The following is a 22,697-nucleotide window of genomic DNA, read 5'->3' on the forward strand; positions in this document are numbered from 1 at the left end:
GAACCCCATAGTTCAGGGATTTTTATAGAGGCCTCTTTATAAAAACTACATAGGCAGTCTCAATTATTAACTCAATCTGCAGCCCCTCTCCCCTCCCAGAGGATGGGGGTGGGGCTGGAAGCTCCAAGCTTATGATCATGGTTTGGTCTTTCTGGTGACCACCTCCCATCGGGGAACCCAGCAAGAGATACCTCATTAGAACAAAAGATGTTCCTATCACCCAGGAAATCCCAAGGGATTAGGAGCTCTGTATCATAAACCAGGGATAAAGGCCAACATATATGTTTCTCAGTATAAAGCACAATATCATAGTATACTATTGCATTTTGCTGTTTTTAAAGCCATAATTTTCATTTATTTCCTATGTGCTATCAACTCTGGGGCCTCCCCCGGACCCTCCAGCCTAAGTGGAGGTGAGAGGACACACAGATCACCATCAGCATATAAGGCAGCATGGCTTACAGTTGTTCTTGGGACTGTCATGCAAGTCAGACAAGTGCCTTTATTCATCCCCTCTGGCCCCAGTCAAAGCTCAGCCTGGCATCAGCCTCACCTCTTCCAGTGCCCAGAACTGGGATGGGAGCAGGAAAAATCCTGGCTTCTCATGGACCATGGATATGCAGAACTTCAGAGGTGACTCTACCCGTCCACGCTTTCCAGATTCCCTCCCCAGTTTCTCCTAAGCACTTACTGTTCCTGCCACCCCAGAGTTCTTATAGGTTTCATGGTACTGGGCAATACCCTCCTCCTCAGAAGCCAGAAGTTCCAAGTGGCTTTGTCCACAGTGAAATGCAAAGAAAGGTCAATAGAATCCAGGAATCCAATTCAATATACAAGGAAAGGAGAGGGAAGTGTTCTAGTTACATTTGTGTGTGTGTGTGTGTGTGTGTGTGTGTGTTTGTGTGTGTGTGTGTGTGTGTGTGTGTATGCGAGCAGACTAAAGTTTGCAAAATAGGAATACTATAAAAATTAAAACCACATGTGACTTCAAAAACTCACTCTGCTCCATCTAAAATTTAATCAATATAAAAAAATTAGATTTCAAAAACTCACTTTTGCTCATTTTTCGATTTTTTTGCTTTTGTTTTAGAACAGAGCAATTTTTTATCGTAAAACATAGTTCTGTTAGGAAACAATCTGAGTGAATTTGATTCATTGCTAAAATCAGACAGAGACTTTAGTATTCAGGTGCATCATAGTTTGTTTTACCATACTGATTGGTGATGTCACACTCTTTCTTTTGATAAACCTAAAAAGATACATGAAAACCAAAATTGTGTTTAACAAGTAGAACAAGAACAAGACATAAGAAATTGGTTACTTGGCCTGAAGAGAAGTTTTCTTGGATGAACATTTAAGTCGAGTTTGGGGTGCCAACCTCAAGTGATAGGTTTCTCATCTTCAGACCCTTTGGTCACTTCTGGACCAGAGATACCCTCACCCAGGCAGGTCCACATACCGACCATGAGGTTTGTCTTCTGTCACCATCTGAGGAATTAAAGGAGATTTTCCTCCTTTGTCTGGGACCTGAGGACCTCAGCCACCCTCAGAACCTTCCTCTGCAGAACAGCGTCTAACTTATGCCCCACTTAGCTTATGGTTCCAATGGGAAAGCCACTCAGGAATTGCTTTATAGGAACTATGTTTAAGGAGGTGAAAAGGAAGTGCAGAGCTGAGGCAGAGTCCAGCTAGACCCATCTTTACTCCCAGAGCCGCCACTGGTCCTGGTCCGTCCACAGGCAGCCCTTGTGCAATTTGTTAATAAAACAAAGGGTCCCCTCCTGGTGGATGCACTTGCCATCTCTGCCAGGTATTTGCACAGGACTAAACTTAGCAACTTTACACAACAGCATAATTACTTATTTTCTCTCTCTCTCTTTTTCCTTTCTTTCTTGATTCTTGGATTATTTCATGGTCCGCCTGCAGGCCAGTCTTGTTTTCTGTTCAGCCTCTGATGACAACATAGCTTCTTGGCTCTCTGGGTTCATTGCCTCATCCTTCCCATCCTCTCTTCCGATCACATTGCTCACAACCTTGCCTGCTGGCCTTCTTAAACTCATAACTCAGACTGGCTCCTGCAGTCTGCATGTGTCCACCAAGCCTGGGCATGACTGTTTTTATTTTTGGTTCTTTCTCACTGGGGATTTGGTTCCTCAGACTCTGCCCTTCACACATGCCTGCCCTTGAACTGTGGTTGGCACCACATTTTTTCTCTTGTCTTGCCAGCGGTCAATCAATGAATGAGCATGATCTCCACCTTTATTTTTCCAAAGTACATATAAGATACTTTTTGTTTCTAGCAAGAAGGGCTAATTCTTATACAACTGGGATGAGTGAGGGAAGGTTGGAAATCATAAACAATGCATGAAAAGTTACAAAAACTATCACAATACAACAGAATTAAATGTCTGAGGCTGACATCAACTTTTATGTTGACAGTACCTTGAGAAACAATGACCTGGTTAGAAAATCAGTAACATAAAATATTAAAACCTTACACCCTTGCTTTGTTGAAGGCTTTCCATGGCCAGAAGTGTTGCAAAAACAACAAATTATTTCAATCAATCCTGTCTGCAGATTAGAATGAACAGAGAAGGTCTTTTAAAATGCCCTTGCTGTTATACTCTTACAACTTGAAGAATTTTAAATTTTTTTTTTAAGTTTAACTTTAAAAATCCTGTGCTGCGACTTCTGGAGTGATAATGATGCTCTCTCTATATATCTTGATGGGGCTGGGGTGGGGGATGTTCTGGGGTATTCATTTGTATTAATAAAAATCATTAAAGCTGGGTGCTTAAGGTTTGTGCATGTTACTATGTGGATGTTATACTTTTTCATAAACACTTTTTAATAAATTTACCACTTTCCCCACACCCTGACAATACCCATGCTTTTGTCCTACCCCAGATCAATCAAATCAGATTCTCTGAGCTGGGGACTCAGCATCAAGAATTTTTAGGTTTTTTCCAGTTTCATTGAGAAATGATTGATGAATAAAAATTGTATATACTTGATGTGTACAACTTGATGTTTTGATGTAGGTATATTGTGAAATGACCACAGATCAAGCTAATTAACATATCCATCCATCACCTCGCATTGTTATTTTGTGTGTGTGTGTTTGAGGAGTGAAAACACTTAAGATCTACTCTTAGCAAATTTCAAGTATACAAGAGGTACAGTATTGTTAATTGTAGTCACCATGCTATATATGAGATCTCCAGAACTTATCACCTTGTAACTGAAAGTTTGTACCCTTTGACCATCAGCTCCCCATTTTTCCAACCCCCAGCCCTTGATGACCACTCTTCTACTCTGTTTCTATGAGTTTGACTTTTTTAGATTCTACATGTAAGTGAGATCATATAGTATTTGTCTTCAGCTTATTTCACATAGCATGACATCCTTCAGGATCATCCATGTTGTTGCAAATGGCAAGATTTCCTTTGTTAAGGCTAAATAATATTCCAGTGTGTGTGTGTGTGTGTGTGTGTGTGTGTGTGTGTGTGTGTACATACAAATTTATAGTTTTATAGCTGTTATAGTTTCAGGTCTTACATTTAAGTCTTTAATCCATTTTGAGTTGATTTTTGTGTATGACATAAGAGAAGGTTCCAATTTCATTCTTTTGCATATAGATATCCAGTTTTCCCAGCAAGCACCATTTATTAAAGAGACTATTCTTTCTCCATTGTGTGTTCTTGGTGCCTTTGTCAAAGATCATATATGCATGGGTTTATTTCTCAGCCCTCTATTCTATTCCACTGGTCTATGTATCTGTGTTTATGTTAGTACCATACTATTTCAATTACTATAGCTTTGTAATATAATTTAAAATAAGATAGTGTGATGTATCCAGCTTTATTCTTCTTGCTCAGGATTGCTTTAGCTATTTGACATCTTTCATGGCTCCGAGCACATAGATTTTAGGATTGCTTTTTCTACTTCTGTAAAATGACATTGGCATTTCAGTAGGGATTGCATTAAATCTGTAGATCACTTTGGGTAGTATCATTGATATTAATTCTTCCAATCTATGAAAACAGAATATCTTTCCACTTATTTGTGTCATCTTCATTTCTTTTATCAGTGTTTCACAGTTCTCAGTGTACAGATCTTTTACTTCCTTGGTTAAACTTATTCCTAAGTATTTTATCCTTTTTGATGCTTTTGTAAATGGGATTATTTTAATAATTTCTTTTTCAAATAGCTCATTATTAGTGTATAGAAATGTAACTGATTTTTGTTTGTTGATTTTGTAACTTTACTGAATTCATTTATTAGTTCTGTCAGTTTTTTTGTGGAGTCTTTAGGCCCATGGACAGAAGGGGCTCTTCCTTGTTTCTGAGTGTCACTTTTCGGTATTTGTGGCAGAGCTGTCAGTGCTCAGAGCCTGAGCCTGATGCCATGAGACTTGAATTCCGGCTCCAGACAAGCCTTTGATGCAAAGTCGACCTTGAGTGGGTTGCTAAGGATTCCAGAAGGAAATCTAGAGGGATTCTTGTGAAGTCAGCCGTGACATCGGGAAGGGCGTTTGATTGCTCCAACGGCCAGTGAGTTAAGACATGGGCTGTGGCCAAGAGCTGCTGATCGACAGTGGGGTCAAGCTGGCCCACTGCGATCTAACTTCTGTATGCGCCTGGGACAGTGATGGTGTGTCCTTCACATCACTGCTCTTGGAGTTGAAGATTTCCCCAGGGACAGACAGTTACCAACATCTGAAAGTTCCCAGCATAAATGCTCCTCTCCCACCTCTGACAAAGCCTTAGGAGGCTGTGGTTACACCCACACCTGGCCTGCCCGCCACCTCTGTTCAGGACTTCTGGCCTGCCTGTTTCTCCCCCTGTGGCAAAGAGCAGTCCACTAGAGCAAGGGAGGAGGAAGAAGAGCAAACCCAGAAGAAAATTCCCTTGCCTCAAAAATCAGATGCCTGCACCTACAGAAACAGGGTGTTTAGAAGACATGGCTCTTCCTCACCCATTCCTACACCCCTTCTCCAGCCTAGGCCTATAGACCCACAGTGGGTCTGGAAGAACAAGCCATATTTTCAAGAACAGATAGTTCAGGTGTAAAGGTTCTCTTTCAGCCTTCCTCCCCTTCCTCCCTCTCCTGAAGCTCTCTAATAATCAGGACACATCAGCAGTTAATGGAAGCCCATTGCCTTGGGGAAATGGGAACCGGAGCTGAATCAGAGGCACTTTCCTCCTTGGCTAAGAGCTTTCATTTAGGCCCAGGCTTTGGAGTTGCTGCCAGACTGCGACACTGTCCGCTCCATTAAACCCTCTGTCATCATGTTCTCTTTTAGATTCGCGTGCACAACAGATGAGGTGTTCTCTCTTGCTGCGTGCATTACAGTGTGTGGCAAGGACATTCAATTAGCTAAGTGGTAGGGTTCTCCTTTTAGCATGAAATGCCTCAGCTCTGAAAGCCCACAGAGCACTGGGCTGTACCTGGCACCTAGAACAGACCCAAGGCCTCTGTCTGGCATATTCTATCTTCAAGATCATAGTGTCACCCTCCCCAGGTACAAATAGCAAGAATCTGACACCCCTAACCTGCCGGCAAGTACCACCATGGACCCCAGAGGTTCCAGGGGCAGCAGCAGAGGCAAGCATTCTCATTAGCAAGGGCTCCAGGGCCCTGAGTCAGGCCATAGGTAGAGTGGTTAACAGCACAGGCTCAGAGGTGAGGCCCTGGTTCCAAGCCACCTCTGCTACTCTCTAGCTTAGTCACCTTTGGAACAATTACCTAGGCTCTCTGGTCCTCACTTTCCTCATCTATCAAATAGACATATTACTAACACTGTTACCTAATAGGATTGCCACATTATTAAAGGACTGCTTAAAAAGTGGTTACTTTGCACAGTGCCTGGCATAAATGTTCATTAAGTATAGTCTCATGTTTTCACCTGTGGGGCTGAGTTGGGGTTGGAGAGAAAGATTTAAAAAGAGAAAGATTAAAAAAATTTACTCACCTTTTCCTAACCATGTTTATTCAACCATTTGCCTATCATTTGAAGTTGTGGAGATAAATAAAAGGTACAGGAGCAGAACTTGTGAGGCATGCCAAAGTATTCTGTGCCCACTCCTCCAGGGTATCAAAGGAGGCCTAAAATGATAGCTGGGGTCCCCCTCAGCAGGACAGCCAGGACAGGCAGGTTACAGGTGGCCCTGAGCCCTGCCCTTTTTACTTTGTCATATTTCACTGAGTGTCACAACCCCAAAGATTTTATGCTCAAGGGTCACAGTGAGACATTACAAGGGGAATCAATTTGATACATTGACATATACCACTATAATTTCTTAATTTGATCAGTGCTATCTTTCATCTCAACAATATGATTCTTGGCTTCAGATTTCCTTCTCTCTGGTTCACTTTTCCTTATACAGTAATAAGATACATCAGCCAAACAGTCATAATAAAGTCTTTAAGAGCTTAAGAAAAATGCATATGAGAAAAAATGCAGGCCAGGCGTGGTGGCTCATGCCTGTAATCCTAGCATTCTGGGAGGCCGAGGCGGGCAGATTGCTCAAGGTCAAGAGTTGGAAACCAGTCTGAGCAAGAGCAAGACCCCATCTCTACTAAAAATAGGAGGAGATTAATTAGCCAACTAAAAATATATAGAAAAAATTATCCAGGCATGGTGGTGCATGCCTGTAGTCCCAGCCACTTGGGAGGCTGAGGCAGAAGGATCGCTTGAGCCAAGGAGTTTGAGGTTGCTGTGAGCGAGGCTGATGTCTCGGCACTCTAGCCCGGGCAACAGAGTGAGACTCTATCTCAAAAAAAAAGAATCTTCCTGGAAGTCCCACATAAATCCACCTTAATCTCATTGGCCAGAATTTCATCACAATAAAAGCACCTCTTGGAAATATACAGTAGCCCTCCACCCCAGCAGCAAGGAGAATGCAAATCAGAATAAAGAGGAGGTAAGGACGCAACTGGCCATCTGTGTTGCACCATTTCATTCTTCCTTTTGAAACTCTTTTAGGAATCCTGCTGCCTTTCTTAGTTTAAGCATGGTCCTTCCATGTTAGTCAGTTTTTGGATGCCAGTAACAGAAGGGTACTCTGGCTAACTTAGCCAGAACAAGAATTTATGGGAAGGCTATCAGGTAGCTCACGAAATGTCCAGGAAGGCTAGAGAATCAGGCTCAGAATATGGCAGGCACCAAGTGACTCATTCCTTAGATAGGCAACATGGCCCATCAGCAAACTCAAAATTTCAGCACTCAGACCCAAAGAAAACACAGCTTAAGAAAAATAAGACCAAATTATACAACTTCTGTTTATAGTGCACCAAGGAACTTTTTTTCCTTTTATGTTTTTTTTTTTTTTTTTGGTTGTCAAGGTCTACTTTACTTGGATTTTTAGTAGGTTTTATATTCCTTTTATGTTTTTAATATATTAAAAAGCAACTAGTACAAATGCTGTGGTAATAAAAAGGATCCATATTTTTCAAGGAATGAATTTTTATAAATTCTGCAACGAAAGGGAAACAATATCTTGATACATAAAAGTTTCCTTAAACAAGAATTTAAAATTTTAAAATCAGAAAATGTTAACTAAATTCTTTCAAAGTTTCAAACACAAAAGCAACCTGTACAATCTCCATAAAATGTGTTCTTGTACACGTGATGGGCACTTTGAAAATGTTAAAATTTTTAAAGTTTGAACGACAGAGGCAGCACTTACAGGCTTCCTGAATCTTTTTTCCAAAAAAGTATACTTGCAGTGAAACATTTTACCATTTTATATGACCATACATTGACATTTTTGTTCTTTCTGAAAAAAGGGACTTATACTAACATTGTATTTTCAATGTAAAAATATGCATATTGAGATATTTAACTTCCTGAGTGACTTCAGTGATACACACATAATTTAATGAACAAATTCTAAAATTTTAGAATGAAACAGTATGTGTAGATTTACACTTTTATGTTCACCTAGGGTAAAACTCAAGAGAACAGCACATAATTTATACTTAAATTCCCTAAGAAGTTAAGCAATATGATTTATCCCCAGACTTTACCAATAAGCTGGCCAGGTGAGGTAGCTCATGCCTGTAATCCTAGCACTCTGGGAGGCTGAGGCGGATCGCTCAAGGTTAGGAGTTCGAAAACAGCCTGAGCAAGAGTGAGACCCCCCCCCCCGTCTCTAGTAAAAATAGAAAGAAATTAATTGGACAACTAAAACTATATAGAAAAAATTAGCCAGGCATGGTGGTGCATGCCTGTAATCCCAGCTACTTGGGAGGCTGAGGCAGGAGGATTGCTTGAGTCCCAGGAGTTTGAGGTTGCTGTGAGCTAGGCTCATGCCACGGCACTCTAGTTCAGGCAACAGAGTGAGACTCTGTCTCAAAAAACAAACAAACAAACAAACCCCGAAACCAATAAGCTTTCTCAAATGTTAGTAAAATCAATCACTGAAAAGTTCTATTTTCTTATGAACAAAATACCAATAGCCATTTCAGACTGTCAACTTGGATGTTTTCTATGACATACACCAAAATCTGACTCACTAACAAGGAATTATTTGCAATACAAAAAGATAACAAATAATTAAAACATATGCTTTGTCATACAATCAATTTGTATAATTCACCCCTTCCCAAAGTGTCTAAAGTGATTAGGAATTGTGACACTTTCTTTTGCATAAAATCCTTTCTTCTTCATAAAACCCTGAGGCGAAAGGTTATTAATATGACAAAACTGGAACCACAATTCTTCTCATTTCTGTATTAAATTTTAACTAGGTTTTAAAAAATTTATAAATAAATGTGGCAACTTCTAAAGCTGCTCTGTACAGTTTTTCAACAAAATTATTTCCAGATCAACTGAGTCAAAGGGCCTAAAATGGCCCTAACAAAGTGTCTTTTGAACACTTGATAGTGCCGAGATGAATGCCACTTTCTGTATCTACTACTATCTCTTCCGTCATCATAGTCATGGCTCCAGCCTTCGTGAACAAGACCCTATCTAAAAAAAAAGAAAGAAAAAAATTAGTTTAAAAAAATTAACAGCAATACCAAATGCTGGTGAGGATGCAGAGAAACTGCATCTCTCATGCATTGCTGCTGGAAACAAAAAATAATAGGACCACCCTGGAAAGTGGTTTGGCAGTTTCTTAAAAAACTAAACATACACCTAAAATATAAGCCAGTCATTGCACTTTTGGGTATTTATCCCAGAGAAATGAAAACTTACATCCACACAAAAACTTGCACGTGATTGTCCATACAACTTTATTTGTAACAGCCCCAAACTGGAAACAACCAAAATATCCTGTGGTATAATACCATAGAATGCTACTCAGCAATAAAAATAAACAAACGATGGATACAAAGGCTTGTGTGGACCTCAAGGGCATTTTGCTGGGTGAAAAAGCCAATCTCAAAGTGCATTTTTATACAACATTCTAGAAATGACAAATACAGAGATGGAGAACAAATTAATTGTTAGCAGGGGCTAGACAGGGTCGGGGGAGGGAGTGGGTGTGACTCTGCAGGACTCACATCAGGGAGAACTTTGTGTTCATGGAATAGTTTAGTGTCTTGATTTCCAAAGTTGTTATATGTGAGAAAATGACATAGAACTGTACATACACATTATATTAATGTCAGTTTCCTGCTTTGGAAATTGTACTATAGTTATATAAAATTAACTATTTTTTCTTTTTGAGACAGGGTCTCACTCTGTCACCTGGGCTAGAGTGCAGGGGGCGAGACCACAGTTCACTGTAACCTCAAACTCCTGGGCTCAAGCAAGCTTCCCACCTCCACTTCCTCAGTACTTAGGACTACAGGCATGCACCACCATGCCTGGCTAATTTTTTTTATTTATTTTTGGTAGAGATGGAGGTCTCACTATGTGGCTCAGGCAGGTTTCAAACCCCTGGCCTCAAGCAGTCCTCCCGCCTCAGCCTCCCAAAGTGCTTGGATTACAGGTGTGAGCCACCACACCTGGCCTAAGTTTAACTGTTGAGAAAAACTGGGTGAAGGATGGGAGCTATCTGCACTATCTTTGCAATTTTATGTAAGTCTACAATTAATTCAAAGTAAAAAGTAGAAAACAAATGAGTAATACCTTTTAAAAAAGAATTTTTATTTATTATTTATTTATTTATTTTGTAGAGATGAGGTCTCCCTATGTTGCCCATGGTGAGCTCAAGTGATCCTCCTGCCTCAGCCTCCCAAGTAGCTGGGACTACAGGTGTGCACCACAGCCAGCTAATTTTTCTTATTTTTCGTAGAGACAAGGTCTCCCTGTGTTACCCAGGGTGGACTCGAACTCCTGGCCTCAAGACATCCTCCAGCCTCAGCCTCCTAAAGAGCTGGGATTACATGCACGAGCCATTGCACCTAGCCTATAAAGTAATTTTTACATATATCATCTTATTTATTCTAATAATTGTGGAAGAAAACCCAACAGTGTTATTCCCTTTTTATGAATGGAGAACCTGTTGCATAGAAAGTTAGTCATTTCCCAAAGTGACATAGAAAGTGGAAGATTAGACATTAGAAGCAATCTTTCCATCCTCATTTTTTAAAAATGTTCTCTAGACATGACAAAGCTAAGAAACTTCCCCAAAGAGCAACGCAGGTTTGGAATGTTGTCTGGAACCATTTTAACCACTTCTGCAGCGTGCAGATATGGCCCAGATGGCAACGCCCCTCATCTGTCCAGGTGATGCTCCCACTGCCCCTTTCCAAGCATTCTGAGACCCGAGCTTCAGTCATTTGCCATAAGAAAAGCAAATCACATGCAAAATTCTTTGTTATTGAAAAAATTATCTTGCTGAAGATTTCGTAAGAGACATCTATAACCCACATCTGGTCAATCCTCATTTGACACTTGTGTTTCCCTCAAGGGTAGCATCACATCTTCTCTCTCTTCCTCCCCACACAGCATGTGACTTAACTGGCTCCTCTCTCCTTCCCCCAGGAGTCTGACTGTGCTACCCATCCCACTCTCCTGAATGTGCAGAGAAATCAGCTCTGCCCAGCTTCTGGCTCCAAACTTGCATCCCCCACCTGTATTAGTCTGCTCGGGCTGACCACCCTGGGCAACAAAATACAATAACTGGGAGTGGCTTAAATGACAGAAATTTATTTCTCACAGTTCTGGAGGCTGGAAGCCTGAGATCAAGATGCCAACTGAGTTGGTTTCTGGACACCTTCTTGCAGTGTTCATACGTGGGGGGCAGGGGCTGTCAGAGAATGGAGGGAAGGGAAGAGGGGCATTGCTCTCTTTTTCGCTTCTTATAAGGCCACAGTCCTGTTGGATCAGGGCCCCACCCTTGTGACTTCATTTAACTTTATCTCCTAAAGACCCTATCTCCACTTTCAGCCACATTGGAGGTTAGGCCTTCAACACATGAATTTGAGAGACACAATTCAGGCCATAGAATTACCCATTGTGATCTTAGCAAAGGGCCCTCCAGTTATTAGAATTACCCCCCAACCCTTTGAAGGCAATAGGGGTTTTTCATTTTTTTCTAATGTTTTTATTGTTAGAGAGCTACTGCAAACCTCATTTAAAACACTGATCTCTTTCCTGTCTAAAATAAGGTCTTACAATAAGATTATGGTTCCATAAGAATTCCCCATCTCATTTCTCTGCACATTCCATATCCTGAACCAGACAAAATGCGTATGTGTACGTGCACACGTGCATTTCTTTGAAAAGAACAGTTCTGAAAATACCCTTGCTGGGCTGAATTTATCATTAACCTAATTAGATCCTTTATCCAAGGCTTATGATTAACACCATTACCAAGTCTTGGCATCTAACTGCTGTGCTTCTAAATTAACTTTCACCTGGAAGGACATAAAAATAGTCATCACTTTCTAAAATGTTCCTTGTTTGAGTGTCATGATCATTCCCCAGATTTTCATGAATAATATTGATCTGGCTTAGAGGGCAAGAGAGACTTACTGTTTGTGGAAAGGCTGAGAATACTTCCCTCATATCTCAGGGTGCAAGTTGAAGAACCTGGATGTCATTTTTCATCCATACACACAGTGGGATCCCCAGAAGGAATACTCCCTTAATTTGGCCATATTGTTAAGGTGAAAAATTGTGGAACTACCCACCTATTTTTTATAAACATGATATTCTCTCATTTGTAAATATTAAGCCAAATTTTACTTTTATATAAGCTACCAGCAAAGGCATGGGTGCTGAATGACCTATCAGGTGCCTGTTCTCTTATGGGCTTAGTGTTTATATTTGATGCAGCTGTCTTTCTGTCAAAATCAAGTGTAGATTTGCCCTGAGTTGCTTTTAGAGGATCTCGAGGGTCTCTGGGTATGGCATCTCAGTCAATGCAGTGAACCACACTGGACCACTGCCCCACACTGAGGATTCCTATATAATCCCTGAAAAGCACAATTAACTGCCTAGAATGGAGCCTTTGAAGAATAGTTTGTTAAATAATACAGAGTTTGAGGTTGAGAGCATGATGGGAAATTTAATTATGCAATGAAGTAATTTCTAAAGGGCTCCTCCTCAACTTTGGAAGGTGATTCTTTAGGAAGTGCCTGATCTTTTATGTAACATTGGAACATATTTCCACTTGAGGACAAATCAAATTGCATGATGCTCTGATTCCTCATTCCCATGCTCAATCTTCAAGGAGCCCTTCAGCTGTGCTGCCCATCACATTGTGGAATGTACAAGATGAAAAAGATTCAGTTGGGGCTTGGGCAGGACACTTGCAAAGAGTTTGGAAAACAGTGAGCCTAAGAACTGGGTAGCGGGGAGATGGCAGTGGTCAGCCTTGAAATCTGGCAAAATCAAAGGAGGCAAAGTATGACAAAAGAAAAAACAGTGTGTGTTAGAGCAGAGTGTGATGGTCACTATAGATCTTAACCAAACAAGAAAGTGCTCCTCTGTAATCTAGCCGTAGTAGAAGAGGTGAGCTTTTTAAGCCATTTGCGTATCCCTTGCCCTGTCTTCTCAATGATTAGCAGCATATGCTAATTAGGTGGCTGGCATGGGTTAGAAAATTGGCCATGGAACACATATATTTCTCTGTCTAAATGAGCTGATGAAGAAGTGGATTCTACGACGTTGCCTCCATTACCATGAAACAAACTGGGACTGAGCCTTCATTTAAATTACTTGGTGAGGATGTAATGTTGCATTTTAGATTTGGCAAACATTTATTGGACAACTGCTGTGTGCCTGGGCCCATGCTGGGAGCCAGAAGTGCTTCTAGGCTGAGTGGGGAGAATGGAGAAACATCTGCTCTGGGTAACAACCAAGACCCCTGAAGATGAAAAGCCTTGCTTCTCAGCCCCCTGTTCCAGCCTGTAGGTTCAAAGCACCCCCTTTCCTCAAATGCTGTGCTGGACTGGGGAGTTCAGCCTTGCTGGGGCCACTTGGAATTCTGCTCTGCTCTTTAATATACAATATACAACTGGTGTTACTAGTTAGAGGGAGATATACATCAGCTTGATGGGCTGGGTGGAGGGCAGGGGAGGAGCAGAAGGAAGGGAGGATGGATGAATTGGGAGAAGTCCAAGGAGTTTGAGATGACCAACTTAAATATCTTAGGGACCAAGCAGGTGACATAAATAAATTAAGCTGGCAGAAGAGGGAACAAAAGCAAACAAGAGAGCTCATACCCTCTCTGTGAGCTGCACACAGCAGATTCTAGCCATACAGATATTGAAGCCCAGTGTGGCCAGATCTGATTTCCCAGGAGAAGGCAGAATTCTGGATATTTATATGAAGTCCCTAAAATTTTTTAATTATCCTCATAGGGACATAATTTACACATGTGTTAGGTAGAATAATGGCTTTCCAATGATGCCCGTGTCCTAATCCCTGGAATCTGTGAATATGTTAAGTTCTTTCTATAGCAAAAGGGAATTAAGGTTGCAGGCGAAATTAAGGTTGCTGATCAGTTGATGTTAAAATAAGGAGGTTCTAGTGAATTAGCCAGTGTGCCCAATCTAATCACAAGTGTCCTTAAGACTGAAAGAGGGAAAGGGAGAAGAGAACCAGAGAAGGGGCAGCATGGGAAAGACTCGGCTTGGTGTTACTGGCTTCAAAGATGGAGGACGGGGCCATGAGCCAAGGAATGTGGGCACCTGTGAGAAGCCGGAAAAGGCAAGGAAACATATTCTTCCCTAGAGTCCATGTAAGGAACACGGCTCTGCCAACACCTTGCTTTTAGCGCAGTGAGACCTATTTTGGACTTGTGACCTCCAGAACAGTAAAATAGTTTGTGTTGTTTCAAGCCACCAAGTGTGCAGTACGTTGTTGTTGAGCAGTAGGAAACTAATAGCACATGCAGTGAAACTCACCAATTTTAAGTGACGAGCTTTGACATATGTGTACATTTGTGTACCTACCACGCCAAGCAAGATATGGAGCAGCTCCGTCACCCAGAAATTCCCTCGTGCTTCTTTGCCATCAATTCCCTTATACCACCCCTGGCTCCCGGTAAGCAAAGATCTGCTTCCTATCTTTTCTAAAATTTCCTATAAGTGGGATGGTACCATGTGTGATGTTTGTGTCTGGCCTCTTTGAGTCAGCATAATGCTTTTGAGATTTGCCCGTGCTGTTGGTATTTTGGTAATCTGCTCCTTCTTACTGCTGAGCAGTAAGTAGTCCATAGTATGGGTGGGCTGTAGTTTGCTGATCCATTCACCAGTTGATGGACCTTTTATGTTGTTTACAGTTTGAGGCTATCATGAATAATGTCGCTGTTAACATTTGAGTACAAGTCTTTGTATGAACAAAGTTTTTATTTCTCTTGGGTAAATACCTAGAAATGGGATTGCTTGGTCATTTGGTCAGTATATCTTTAGCTTGATAATAAACAATTAAACTGTTTCTAAAGGGACTCTTCCATGACCCTCCAATGCTTAAGTGTTGGCTACTAACTCAAAAAGTTTTCAAAATGCTGTGTGGACCAAACAGAATGCCTCTGTAGGCAGGTGCCTGATTTGGCCAGAGAGCTGCCAGGTTTAGGACAAGCAGAGCTGCACTGGCCTGGAGGGGAAGAGGAGGATGATGGAGACAGAGTGCGTCTCTCTTGGAGCCTGAGTTGGGGGAAGAGTCTCAGAATCAGGAGAAAGGCAGGCGTGACGCCCATGGGCACTGGCCATAGGGCACCTGGGATGATGCAGTTGTGCCTTAAACCAAAGGGAATTGAGCTGGGCCCTGGGAGGAAATAGTCCCAGGAGCCAGAGGGAGCAAGAGCTTAGGTTTCAACAGAGGGTGGAGGTGAGCCAGAGGTCAGCCAGGGGTGCCCAAAGGGGCAGAGCCTGTGCAGCAGCCTGACGAAGGGGAAGAGAGGACCTCAGGGGCCTTCAAGAAGGGATGGCAAGATGCCAGGCATCCGACTGGCAGGTGGTGACACCTAACATGACAATTACATTGGTGGTTTATGAGGATTTTCAGAAGCATCATCTCATGAAGCAGACATTATAAAATCAAATGACGGGACAACTGGTTCTACACAGAGGCTGGCCAGGCAGAGGACAGCAGCAGTGAACAAGCAGCAGGGTCAGCTCCTCTGGGGACCGTCTTCCCTGCCATGGATGGTTTGTGCGAGGATGCTCCACGCCAGTGGTACAGTCTCTGTCATGTAGTGGACGGGGGGGGGGGGGGGGGGTACGGTGAGAGAAGAAAAAGGAAAGCAAGGCAGTGGATGGGGCACCCTTTCTCACTCCAAGGTGGTACCAGAGGAACCAAGTAGAAGGAACCCAGGGGCTTGCCAGGGTGTCCTCCCACCCCCTCCTTGTGCCAGGTGCAGGTGCACACCTCTGCCTTAGAGAATTTTCTTCATAGCTGCAGTAAAAACAATTATAAGTTGCTTTAGTACTCTAAGCAATTTCTGGATTCTTCGAGGCCAGAGATGGAGTCTTAGTCCTCTTTGTAAACGTCGTGGCACTGAACTCAGTGTCTGAGCCAGACAGGCCCACAGTGAGTGAGTACTGGATGGAGTCACAGAGCCCTATAATAAATGACCCGCTCCAGGGTGTTGGTCCCCACCATACAGCTGGTTGAGACAATCGCTTCCGGTTCTGATCAGTTTTATTAAATAATCTTGTGCTGTAAGGTCCTTTTTTTCCTTTGTGAATTGGCATTTTTAGGAGTTAGTTCCCACCCTGGTGGTGGCTCTGGCTGACGGGCTTGCAGGGGTGGGCGCTCGTTTTGTTCCTTGGCGTCTCACTTAGCTCAGACCTCTGTCGGAGCTGCCGCGTGGACTAGCAGAATCACAAGCAGCTCTCCCACTGCCCGGGGTTTTGTCATCGCTAAGCTACTGCTAGATTATTGTAATTGAAAATGGTTCTCAGGCTTCTGGGGTTTTCTTTCTCTCTCTTTCTCTCTCTTTCTCTCTCCTTTTTTTCTAGCCCACGGCTCACATTTCAATTCTAAAGCATTGTATCAGTGGCCGTTGCGGGCTGCTCGAGGGAGCCAGACTGTTGCATTTATTTAACGTGTCAGGCATTCATTAGGCACTGCACCATCAGAGCGAATTTCCCTGCTATTAAGAGTCAACTCCAGCCAAATCAGATTCACTTGGGCGTTTCTTAAAGGAAAGCCTGTCAACATGGTAACGGTTCGAGCGGGGGCTAAGACTCATGGCTGAAGAATGACAGGGCAGAAGATGGGCTGCGGTGACCTGGGAGTAGTTGGTCTGTCGCTCACAGTAGAAGAACCGCACAGCGGAGAGGCCTTGGATGATCAGAAATGTGACTGTCGTGCGTGGTGGGAGGGCTGTCTGATGCTGCACTCTGGGAGTGCTTGGCAAGAGAGTGGGGAGGATGGAAAAATCCAGAACTGAGAAGCTAGAAAATTAAGACAAGGAAACTGTAAGTCTGCCCTCCAGACTTCATGGTTTTATGTTTGAGTCTGAGGCCACTCTCCCAGGGGGAATGAGAGGAACTGAGACGTGAGAGTATGGGAGAAACATCCCCCACTTGAATAAGAGATTTGGTGTCAGTAGCTTTCTTTACTAACATTTATTGAATGTTTATTATATGCCACACACTGTTCTAAGAATTGAATATATTCTCTAATTTTTACAACCATCCCATGAAGTAGGTACTGATATCTACATTTACAGGTGAGGAAACTGAGGCCCAGAGAAGTTAAGTGCCTTGCCCAAGGTCACCCAGCTAGTAGAATGGAGGAGCTGGAATTCAGATCCATGCAGCCTGTCTTCAGATACCGCACTCGTTGGCTTCACTGTTGTTTCCCATTCTGCTGGGCTGACAGCCAAGAAGCCACTTGTACTTCGTGTGGCCCATGCCCAGCTTTCTGTCAAAGACTCCTCCAGTTCAGGGGCAATGCACTTTCCCACCTCCCCCAGGATGGGTCCTCCAAATGGCCCAGCCAGGAGAGCAGGGAAATTTCTAGAACCGATATTTCCACAAATTGTGGCTGAAAGTGGAAACCCCACTGACACCCACTGTCCCCACCCCTGCCCCCTCTGTCTGCCAGGCTGAGGACCCCATCCTGGTAAGAGATAGCAACATGGCCATTCAGAGCCCTCCGCAGCCCCATCTGGCTTTGCAGTGCCCTTCATTGCTTCAGAGCCTGAGGATCCCTGGACAGACAAGCTTTGCTCCCAACTTTCAAGTTCCTTCCATCAGGCTGGATGATTAGAAACAGGCAGGAAGAGAGTGAAATGGACAATGACCAACTGCTCCTTCTGGGCGGTCAGCCCAAGCCCTTGGCCCTCTTATTTTCATCTGGACTTGGGGCAAGTCTTTTGGTGGGGTCAGTTACTAGGAGCCACATCAGCTGCCCCTTGCTTCTTTAGGACTCTTTCCCACCTTCATGTTTCTCTGCATGTAAATCCCTTCCTTGTCAGTTCTGAGCCTCCAAGTTCCAAAGCTAATGTGTGGTTGGCCCCTGTCCTTCCTGTTTAGAGAGGGCTAGATGACCCCAGCACAGGAGAGAAAGGATGTGTGTAGACAGTGCTCTTATCCCAGGGGGTCAACTGGCAGGAGCCAGAGCCCTCCCTTCCCCTCAAAGCCATGCTGAGGCTGGGCCTCAATGACTGAAAACTAAAAGCAATGGAGAGGATGAGGAGGCTCAGGGGAGTGGCTCAAACTGAGATTCTTCTAACGTACATGGGGGCTTGTTTGCTGGTGCAGTCATTCTGTAGAACAGTCTGGTGATGCTCTTAAAATATGTGAATATATACACACTGGCCAAAGCATACTTCACCCCTAGTATATACCCACAGAAATTCCTATGTAGATGCATAATGGGCCACATAGAAGGATGTTCACAGTGATGTTGTTTGTGAAAAGAGATAACTGGAGCAATCTGCCCATCACTAGGGGAATGGGTTTGTAAAAGGTGGTGCAATACTTTGTATATATACTGTAGAGTTCTACTCCACAAAAAACAATGGTGATCTAGCACCTCTTGTATTTTCTGGATACAGCTGGAGCCCATTCTACTGAGTGAAGAATCACAAGAATGGAAAAACAAGCACCACATGTACTCACCATCAAATTGGTATTAACTGGTCAACATTTAAGTGCACATATAGTAATAGCATTCATTGGGTGTTGGGCAGATGGGAGGGGGAAGGAGGGGATGGGTATATATACACCTAATGGGTGCAGTGCGCACTGTCTGGGGGATGGACACACTTGAAGCTTTGACTCAGGTGGGGCAAAGGCAATATATGCAACCTAAACATTTGTATCCCTGTAATATGCTGAAATAAAAAATTTTTTTTCTTTAGAAGCCATGTATAAATTTTTAAAAATACTTTGTATAAATTAGAAACAATTGTGGAAACAGCATATATCATAAAAACAGTGCTGAGTGGGGGGCGGAGCAAGATGGCGGACAAATAACACCGCCAGACAGAGGGTCTCTGCAGAAAAGACAGATTCTAGCAGAAACTAGAGGAAAGAAGCAAGAAGACGAGCATACAGCAGACAAGGGCCGGAAGGAGGGGTACCTGAGACCCCGGGAGACTCCACGGGAGGAGGCTGCGGAGGAGAACTGGAGGCTGAGACCACCGGAGCAGCCCGGAGACCAGCGGCAAGGGTAGGTGGATTTGCTGTTTCCCCTCCCCTGCATTCGGGACTGCTGGTGGGCTCCCCAGTGGGTGGAGAGACCTGCGGACACCAGCCCAGAGACTGCCGCCGCCTGCCAACAGTGAGCCTGTAGCAGACGTGGCACCAGGTTCCCAACTTCCTCCAGGCACCTCCGTGTGCACGGACCCGAGCCGTGCGGCAGGCGCCATATTGCCTCCTCCTCCCCTCCGCCGACCCTACCCGCGGCTGCCCAGAGAGACAATACAGCCACCAGCCGGAGGCACCTCTGGGAACAGGACCTTCCCGTTTGGGACCCCGCCCGCCCTCCCAGGTGCTGCTGGCACCATGTTCCCAGGAAAACGGTGCCGACTCAGAGGCTGAGAGACATAGACCCAGCTTGGGCTCCCTGTGGGTGAATTAGGACCGGAAATCCTCTCCCTGGTGGGAATACAGTTTGAACTCTGGGACCCAGAGGTCGGACCTGCAGACCAGATCCCCTGCACCAAAGGCTAGCATTGCCCGGGGCACAGAAGGGTTATACGTGAACAGCCTACTGAGGTCTGTGTGCCTCCAGGGGCGGATCGGCGTCCTAGAGGGCAACCCTCCTCCCAGGAGGAGGCCGTGCGCCCAACCCAGGTGGCGTTCCTGTGCAGGGAACCTCCCCGCCGGCATCACAGTCCGGGGAGGCCTGGTGGCTTGTGGTCTGGCCTGCTGGCAGAGGCCCAGGAGTAGCTGGGAGTTGGGGAGGGTGGAAAGAAGCGAGGCCTGCTGCAGACTGCGGGTCTCAGACAGCCCCACCCCCACACCCAGACTTTCTGGCTGAGCTGGACCATTCCAGCCCCGCCCTGACAGCTTTCCCCGGATGCAGAGAACAGAACTTTGACCCCTGCTAACGGCCTGAGGGCAGGCTTCCCCAACCCAGCTCCGCCCAGAACAAGAGCTGATAACAGGACTCAAAATCAACACCATAGCCTGTTCCTCCAAGCAAACACCACCTACTGACAGGGACGGCATCTTGCACAGCCTTTCCACGGCACCCACTGACTCAATATACAGGGAGTGGTCCAATTTCACCCACAGGCACCACCTAACGCCTCAGAATCTAAACAAGGTGTGTGAATACCCAAACAATAACCTAAGGAAAGAAACAACAACTGATCGACATGGGAAGAAATCAGCGAAAGAACTCAGGAAATATGAAGAACCAAACGGAAAACACACCCCCAAAGAGGAGCACCAGCCCCCTAGAAACGGACACCAACCAAAATCAGGCAACCAATATGACAGAAGAGGAATTTCGTATGTGGAACATAAGAACACTCACCCAGCTGCAACAACAACTCAATAACCAACACCAAGAAACCACAAAAAGTCTCCAGGATATGAGAAAAGAAATAGACACATTGAAGAAAAGTGTAACCGAACTCCTGGAAATGAAGAATCAATTCAAGGAACTACAAAATACAGTGGAAAGTCTCAAGAACAGGGTAGATCAAACAGAAGAAAGAATCTCAGAGCTTGAAGATAACACCCTCCAATTAAATAAATCAGTCACAGAAATAGAGCAGAGAAACAAGAGAAAAGAGCAAAGCCTACAAGAGCTGTGGGATTATGTGAAGAAACCTAATGTGAGGGTCATAGGGTTACCAGAAGGGGAAGAAGACAACACTCAAGGGTTGGACAAGCTGTTTGAAGATATAATAGAGGAAAATTTCCCAGGCCTTGCTCAAAATCTTGATATACAAGTTCAAGAAGCTCAGAGGACCCCTGGGAGATTCAATGCAAACAGGAAGACATCACGACATGCAGTCATCAGACTGACCAAAGTATCAACTAAAGAGGCCCTTCTAAGAGCTGTAAGACAAAAGAAGCAAGTAACATACAAGGGAAAGCCAATTCGAATAACATCAGACTTCTCTAATGAGACTTTACAAGCAAGGAGAGACTGGGGCCCCATTCTCACTCTTTTGAAACAAAACAATGCCCAGCCTAGAATATTATTCCCTGCAAAACTAAGCTTTGTATATGAAGGAGAAATAAAAACATTCTCAGACAAGCAAAGGCTCAGAGAATTCACCAAGACAAGACCAGCTCTACAAGAAGTACTTAAAACAGCGTTATGCACGGAACATCATAATAATAACCCACGAATATAAAAACAACCAAAACCCAAAGATATTAAAGGCCAGATATTACAATGGCTCAAGACAGAAATCATAGCAACAACATCCAACCCAACAGAATGATCAGCAATCTACCTTACCTATCAGTTATCTCAATAAATGTGAATGGCTTAAACTCTCCACTCAAGAGACATAGGCTGGCTGAATGGATAAGAAAATACAGGCCAAGTATATGCTGTCTTCAGGAAACACATCTAACCTGCAAGGATGCATATAGACTAAAAATAAAAGGGTGGAGATCAATATTCCAAGCAAATAGAAGCCAAAAGAAGGCTGGTGTGGCAGTTCTAATTTCAGACGATTTAGTTTTTAAACCAACAAAAGTAGTAAAAGACAAAGAGGGTCATTATATAATGGTGAAGGGCACAGTCCAACAAGAAGAGATAACAATTTTAAATATATATGCACCCAACTTAGGTGCACCCAGATTCATAAAGCAAACCTTACTGGAGCTAAGCAAATGGATTAATAGCAACTCCATAATCGCCGGAGATTTCAACACCCCACTGACGGCACGAGACAGATCCTCCAAACAGAAAATTAATAAAGAAATAATGGACTTAAACAAAACTCTAGAACAATTGGGTCTGACAGACATCTACAGAACATTCTACCCAAAATCCACTGAATATACATTCTTCTCATCAGCTCACGGGACATTCTCTAAGATTGACCATATCCTAGGACACAAAGAAAATCTCAAGAAATTTAAAAAAATAGAAATCATACCATGTATCTTCTCAGATCACACTGGAATAAAACTAGAAATCAACCCTAACAGAAACTCACATTTCTACACAATAACGTGGAAATTAAACAACCTCCTACTAAATGATTACTTCGTAAATGAAGAAATCAAGACGGAAATAAAAAACTTCTATGAAGAAAACGACAATGGAGAGACAAGTTATCAACTCCTCTGGGACACAGCTAAAGCAGTTCTGAGAGGAAAGTTTATCTCCATAAATGCCTATAACCAAAAGACAAGATGAGCACAAATAGACAATCTAATGAAACGACTCAAAGAGCTGGAAAAAGAAGAACAGACCAACCCCAAACCCAGCAGAAGAAGTGAAATCAACAAGATCAAATCAGAACTAAACGAAATTGAAAACAGGAAAGCTATTCAGGAGATTAATAAAACAAAAAGTTGGTTCTTTGAAAAAATAAACAAAATTGACACACCATTGGCTAAGCTAACGAAAAGCAGAAAAGAGAAATCTCTAATAAGCTCCATCAGGAATAAAAAAGGAGATATCACAACTGATCCCAAAGAGATACAAGATACAATTTATGAATACTACAAAAATCTTTATGCACACAAACTGGAAAATGTGGAGGAAATGGACAAATTTCTAGAAACACACAGCCTCCCTAGGCTCAACCAGGAAGAAATAGATTCCCTGAACAGACCAATCTCAACAGCTGAAATAGAAACAGCAATTAAAAATCTCCCTAAAAAGAAAAGTCCCGGTCCAGATGGCTTCA

The 22,697-nt window shown here is 43.4% G+C and overlaps 1 protein-coding gene across 1 annotated transcript in view; it reads left to right on the forward strand.

Moving 5' to 3' along the window:
* The window catches only part of SV2C (synaptic vesicle glycoprotein 2C), a 203,030-nt gene that overhangs the window by 98,689 nt on the left and 81,644 nt on the right, over window positions 1-22,697 (forward strand). The gene's annotated exons all lie outside the window — the stretch shown is intronic.

This window comes from Microcebus murinus, chromosome 11, assembly GCF_040939455.1.
Source record: "Microcebus murinus isolate Inina chromosome 11, M.murinus_Inina_mat1.0, whole genome shotgun sequence".
Classification (NCBI taxonomy): Eukaryota; Metazoa; Chordata; class Mammalia; order Primates; family Cheirogaleidae; genus Microcebus; species Microcebus murinus.